Source organism: Lemur catta, unplaced genomic scaffold, assembly GCF_020740605.2.
Source record: "Lemur catta isolate mLemCat1 unplaced genomic scaffold, mLemCat1.pri scaffold_43_ctg1, whole genome shotgun sequence".
NCBI classification, from domain to species: domain Eukaryota; kingdom Metazoa; phylum Chordata; class Mammalia; order Primates; family Lemuridae; genus Lemur; species Lemur catta.
Window position 1 is genome coordinate 373,589 of NW_025423850.1, and position 6,827 is coordinate 380,415.

Sequence of the window (6,827 nt, forward strand, 5' to 3'; positions counted from 1 at the left end):
ACATGTTTGTACCCTTGCCTTGGGCCCAGACCTACTATCAAGGCTCAGGTGGAGCCTCATCTCACGCATGGCATGGCTGGATTTTAAGGTTGCTTAACTCTGAGAATGGAAGAAGTGTGAGAATTAAGGTTACGGTTAAAGTTAGGGGTTGGGGTTGGGGTTGAGTTTAGGATTGTTCTTATGGTTCGGGTTAGGGGTTAGGTTTAGTGTTAGGGGTTAGGGTTAGGGTTAGGGTTTAGTGTTAGGGTTAAGGTTAGGGTTAATAGGGGTAGAGTTTAGGGGTAGGGGTAGGTAAGGTTAGGGTTATTGTTTAGTTTTACTGTTAGGGTCATTGTTAGGGTTAGGGTTAATCCTAATGGGTTAAGGATAAGGTTAGTGGTTTTGATAGTGTTAGGGTGAGAGTTTTTGAGTTAGTGTTAGAGTTTAGGTGTTACGGTTATAAATAGGGGTTAGTGTTAGTGTTAAGGGGTAGGGTTTGGGCTTAAGGTTAGGGTTACTTTTAGGGTTAGGTTTAGGGTTTGGTGTTAGCATTAGGGTTAGGATTAGGTGGTATGGGTAGGATTAGACTGATGGGTGAGAGCTACGGTTTAGGGTTAGGGAATGGACACTATCTGCTCTATGGGGGGGGAGTCAGGAACTGGGAGCATTTCTGGTACCCGACTCCATTATACGGAGGGCAAGGGTCCCGGCCTTTCATGTGGAACACAAGGGCGCAGCTTCATTTCACGCTTGGCATGAGGGTATTGTAGGCTTTCTTAACTCTGATAATGGAAGAAGTATGAGATTTAGATTTAGGGTTAGGGTTAGGGGTTAGGATTTGGGTTAAGAATAGAGTTAGGGGTTAGGGTTAGGGTTAGGAATTAGGATTAGTTTTAGGAGTTAGGGTTAGGGTGACCAATTACTGTTAGGATTAGTGCTTAAGTTTAGTGTTAGGGGTTAGAGTCAGTGGTTTGGTGAGGATTATGTTTAGGGTTAGTGGTTAGGTTTAACGTTTATGTTTAGGCTCGAGCCCTGTCTACTCTATGTGGGCTCGGGGGCAGAGAGCGTCACAGGGATCCTAATCCAGCGTACCCTAGCTATGAGGCCCTGACTGTCACGCAGGACATGGGCAGAGCTTCATCTCACAAATAGCATGGCTGGATTGTAGTCTTGCTTAACTCTGAGAGTGGAAGAAGTGTGAGAGGTTCTGTCAAACACAATGAAGAAAGAGTCATTTCATAGGAAGAGGGTAACTCTTAGCTTGAGAGGAGTCATGAACCAGAACCCTTACATTCACGGAGAGAAAGCCACTATAAAGAGGTGGATTGTAGGATTGACCTAATGCCTAACACTAACCCTAACCCCAACCCCTAATTTGAACCCTAACCCCAATCCCAACCTACACCCGGACTCCAACCCCTAACCCTAACCCTAACCCAAACCCCAACCCTATCCCCAACCACAACTCTAACTTTAACCCTAACCCTTACCTTAACCCCAAACCCCATCCTAATGCTAAACTTAACTGTAACCCCTAACACTAATCCTAACTGTAACCCTACTTCCTAGCCATAACCGTAACACCTAAACCCTAACCCTAAACCATTAACCCTAACCACAACCCTACAAACAACCCTAACCCTAACTCTGACCCCTAGCCCTAACACTAACCCCTAAACCCTAAACCTAAACCCAACCCTAACCCTCACCCTAACACTATTCTTAACCCTAACATTAACCCTAACCATTAATCCCTAACCCCTAACCCTACCACTAACCCTAATCCCTAATCCCAATCCCCTAACCCTAACCCTAACCCTAATTCTCACACTTCTTCCATTCTAAGAATTAAGCAAGTCTAAAATCCAGCCATACCATGCATGAGATGAGGCTGCACCTGAGTCTTGCATGTAGGTCTGGGCCCAATGCAGGGGTAAAATGGGGTGTTGTCGTGGTAATCCTCTCCATACCCCTCTCACCATAGATTAGACAGGTCCTGTGCTCTTAAGCTAACCACTAAATCTGAGCCCTAACACTAACCTTAACCCATAACCCTGAACTTAACCCGTGACCCTAACCCCAACACTAACTCTAAACCCTAACCTTAACCCTAACGACAGACCCTATCCCTAACCATAATCCTAACCGGTTACCCTAACCCTAAATTTAATTCTCACACTTCTTCCATTCGCAGAGGTAAACAAGCCTACCACCAACACATGCAATGTGTGAGATGACGCTCCACCCCTGTATCCTACATGAGAGCCAAGGTCCCATGAACTGGGCACAACCAAGTGAGGTCCCGGCGATGATCCCAGTCCCGACCCTACATAGAGCATATAGGGCCCATGCCTTCATCCTAATTCGTCACTCTAACTCCTAACCCTAAGCCTAAAGCTAAACCTAAGAACTAAACCTAACCCTCAGCTTAACCTTAACCTCTCAAACTAAACCTCATCCCTAACCCTAACCCCAACCCCTAACCCCTAACACTGACACGAAGCCATAGCCAAAACTGTAATACATAAACAATAACACTAACCGTAAAACGCTATCCCTAATTCTTACCCTAACCACATCCCTAACCCTACCCCTACCCCTTACAATGAACCTAGCCCTAACCCTAACCTAACAACGACCCTCACTCTAACCCCTAACCCTAAACCCTAGTACTAACACTAACTTTAGCCCCTAACCCTAATGATATTCCTAACCCTAACCCTTTACCCTAAACCTAAACCTAAACCCTAACCCTAATCCTAACCCAAAATATAACTCTCACACTTCTCCCATTCTAGAATTTAAGCAAGCCTACAATCTAGCCATGCCATGCGTGAGATGAGGCTCTGCCTGAGTCCTGCATGACAATCAGACACAAGACCCATGGTATGATGAAGGGGAGACGCACCCACGCTGCACACCCCCAGTGCCCCATAGATTAGACAGGGCCTGTGCACTGTCACTAATCATTAAACCTAAGCTAACACTAACACGAATCCCTAGCCCTAACAGTAACCCATGAACCTAAATCCTAAAAGTAACCCTAATCCTTAACCCTAACCATAACCCCTCACCCTAAACCTAAGCCTAACTACTAAACATAATTCTAATCCTTGACTGTAACTGTAACCTTAACCCTAATTCTAACCTCTAACCATAACCCCTAAATCTAATCCTAGTCCTGAACACCTAACCCTAACCTTAATCCTTAACCCATTACCCTAACCCCAAATGTAACTCTCAAACTTCTTCAATTTGAAAAGTTAAGGAAGCCTACAATCCACCCATGCCATGCGTGAGATGAAGCTCTGATCCTGTAGCCTACATGAAAGGCAGGGGCCCATGCCCTGTGTACAATGGAGTGGGGCCCAGGCGATCTTCCCAGTTCCCCACCACTGATAGATCAGATAGGGCCCATGTCCTAACCTGAATCCATAACCCTAAACCCTGACCCTAACCCTAAACATAACACCTAACCATAATCCTAATGCTAACACTAACACCTAATGCTACCCCTAACCCCTGGCCCTGACCCAAACCCGAAGCCCTAACCCTAACCCTAACCTTAACCCTAACCCTAAATCTAATTCTCACACTTTTTCCATTCTCAGAGTTAGACAAGCCTGCAATCTAGCCATGCCATGCATGAGACTAGGATATGCCTGAGTGCTGCATGACAGTCAGGGTCTTTGGCCCAGTGTACGATGGAGTGGTGTCACAGCGACTCTGCCTGCCCCCCTCTCACCATAGATAGACAGGTCCTGTGTCCTTAAACTAACCGCTAAATCTAAGCCCTAACATTAACCCTAACACCTAACCCTAAACCTAACCCCTGTGCCTAACCCCCAACACTAACTCTAAACCCTACCTTAACACTAACCTCTAACCTTAACCCTAACACCTAAACCTACTCCTAATCCCTAACCCTAGCCATATTCTTAATCCCTTATGCTTATCCTAAACGTAATTCTCACACTTCTTCCATTCGCAGAGATAAGCAAGCCTACAACCAACCCAAGCCATGCGTGAGATGATATCTACCCCAGTATCCCAAGTCGGTCAGGGTCCCATGCCCTGGGTACAATGGAGTGGGGTCCCGGTGATACTCCCTGTTCCCAACCCAGCATAGATCAGATAGGGCACATGCATTAACCCTAATCCCTAAGCCTAACCACTACCCCTAACCCTAACCATAATATATAACCTAACCCTACTGCTAACACTAATTATAACCCTAACACTAAACCAAACCTCTAATCTCTTACTCTAACCCTAACCTGTAACCATAACCATAGTACCTAAACCATAACACTAACTGTAAAACACTAACCACAACCCTAACCCTAATGACAACCCTAAGCCTAACACTACCACTTACAACATCTCTAGCCCTAACCCTAACCAAACAACCACCCTAACCCTAACACTAACCCCTAACACTAAGCTCTCACCCTAACTCTAACGTTAATCCCTAACCCTAAACATAATCGTAACCCTAAATATAATTCTCAGACTTCTTCCATTCTAAGAGTTAAGCAAGCCTACAATCCTCCCATGTCATGCGTGAATGGAGGCTCTGTCACTGTGTCCTGCATGAAACCCACAGGCCCATATCCAGTGTATGATAGAGTATGTTCCTGACGACAATCCCAGCCCCCCAACTCACCACCCTAGTTCAGCTAGGGCTCATGTCCTAAGTATAAACACTACCCCTAACCCATAACCCTACCCCAAACATAACACCTAACTCTAAAGCTCACCATAACATATAAACATAACCCTAACCCTAACATTAATCCCGTAAACTAAACTTAATGCATAAGACTTACCCTGAAATCTACCCCTATCCCATAACTCTAACACTAACTCCTACCCATAAACGTAACACCTAATCTCTAAACCTTACCCTAATGCCTAGACCTGAACGTAAACATAAACCCTAACCCCTAATCCTAACCCTAACCTCTTACACTAACTTTGAACCCTGATCCTAACCCTAACTGCTAAGCCTAACCGTAATCCTTAACTATAACACTAACCCTAACCTGAACCCTTAAACCTAACCCTAAAACTAAACCACAAACCCTAATCCTAACCCTTAACCCTAACCCTAACCCTAACCATTAACCCTAAACTTAACCCTCAAACCGACACTAACACAAACCCTTAACACTAATACTGACCCTTAACCCTAACCTTAACCCTTAATCCTAATCCTAACCCTTAACCCTAATGCTTACCCCAAACCTAACCATTAACACTGACCCTAACCGTTAACCCTGACCCTAACCCTAAACCTTAACGCTAACACTTAGCCGTAACTCTAACCCTAACTCTTAACCCTAATCCTAACCCTTACACCTAACCATAACACTAAGCCCTAGTCCTAACCCAAACACTAACCGCTAACCCTAAACCTAACCCCTAACCCTCATACTAACCCTAACCCTTAACTCCTAACCCCTAACCCTAACCGTAACCCTGTTTCTCACACTTCTTCCATTCTCAGAATTAAGCAAGCCTACAATCCAGCCATGCCATGCGTGAGATGAGGCTCTGCCTGAGTGCTGCATGACAATCAGGGCCCTAGGCCCAGGGTACGATGGAGTGGTGTTGCAGCGACCCTGCCCGCCCTCCTCTCACTATAGATAGACAGGTCCTGTGCCCTTAAACTAAACTCTTAATCTAAGCCATAACACTAACCCTAACACCTAACCCTAAAGCTATCCCTGGACCATAAACCCCAACCCTAACTCTAAACCCTAACCTTAACCCTAACCCCTAACTCTTACATTAACCCCTAAACCTAGTCCTAATCCCTAACCCTAACGATAATCCTAACCCCTTATCCTTATCCTAATCCTAAATGTAATTCTCACACTTCCGTTCTCAGAGATAAGGAATCCTACAACCAACCCAAGCCATGCATGAGATGAGGCTCTGCCTCAGTATCCCAAGTGAGAGGTAGGGTCCCATGCCCTGGGTACAATGGAGTGGGGTCCCGGTGATGCTCCCTGTTCCCGACCCATCATAGAGCAGATAGGGCCCATGCATTAACCCTAATCCCTAATATTAACCGCTACCCCTAATCCTAACCTTAACACCTAAGTCTAACCCTATTGCTAACCCTAACCTTAACCCTAACCCTAACACTAAACCCAATCTCTAACCCCTAAATCTAACCCTAACTCATAAGCATAACAGTAGTACCTAAACCATAACACTAACTGTAAAACACTAACCCTAACCCTAACCCTAATGACAGCTGTAAGCCTAGCACTACCACTTACAACATCTCTAGCCCTAACCCTAACCAAACAAGTACCCTAACCCTAACCCTAACCACTAACCCTAAGCCCTCACCCTAACACTAATGTTAATCCCTAATCCTAACCATAATTCTAACCCTAAATCTAATTCTCAGACTTCTTGCTTTCTCAGAGTTAAGAAAGCCTACAATCCTCACATGCCATGCGTGAAAGGAGGCTCTGTCACTGTGTCCTGCAGGAAACCCAGGGACTCATACCCAGGGTATGATAGAGTGGGTTCCCGGAGACAATCCCAGCACCCTAACCACCCCCAGTGCAGAGAGAGCCCATGGCCTAAGCATAATCACTACCCCTAACCCATACCCTAACCCTAAATATAACACCTAATCTAACCCTATTTGTCACCTTAACACGTAAACCTAACAATAACACTAACTTTAACCCCTTAACCTAACCGTAATGCATAACAATTACATTGACAACAACGCGTATCCCATGATTCTAACCCTAACTCCAAGTTATAACCGTAACAACTAAACCCTAAACCTTACCCTAAAGCCTAGACCTAACTGTAACCCT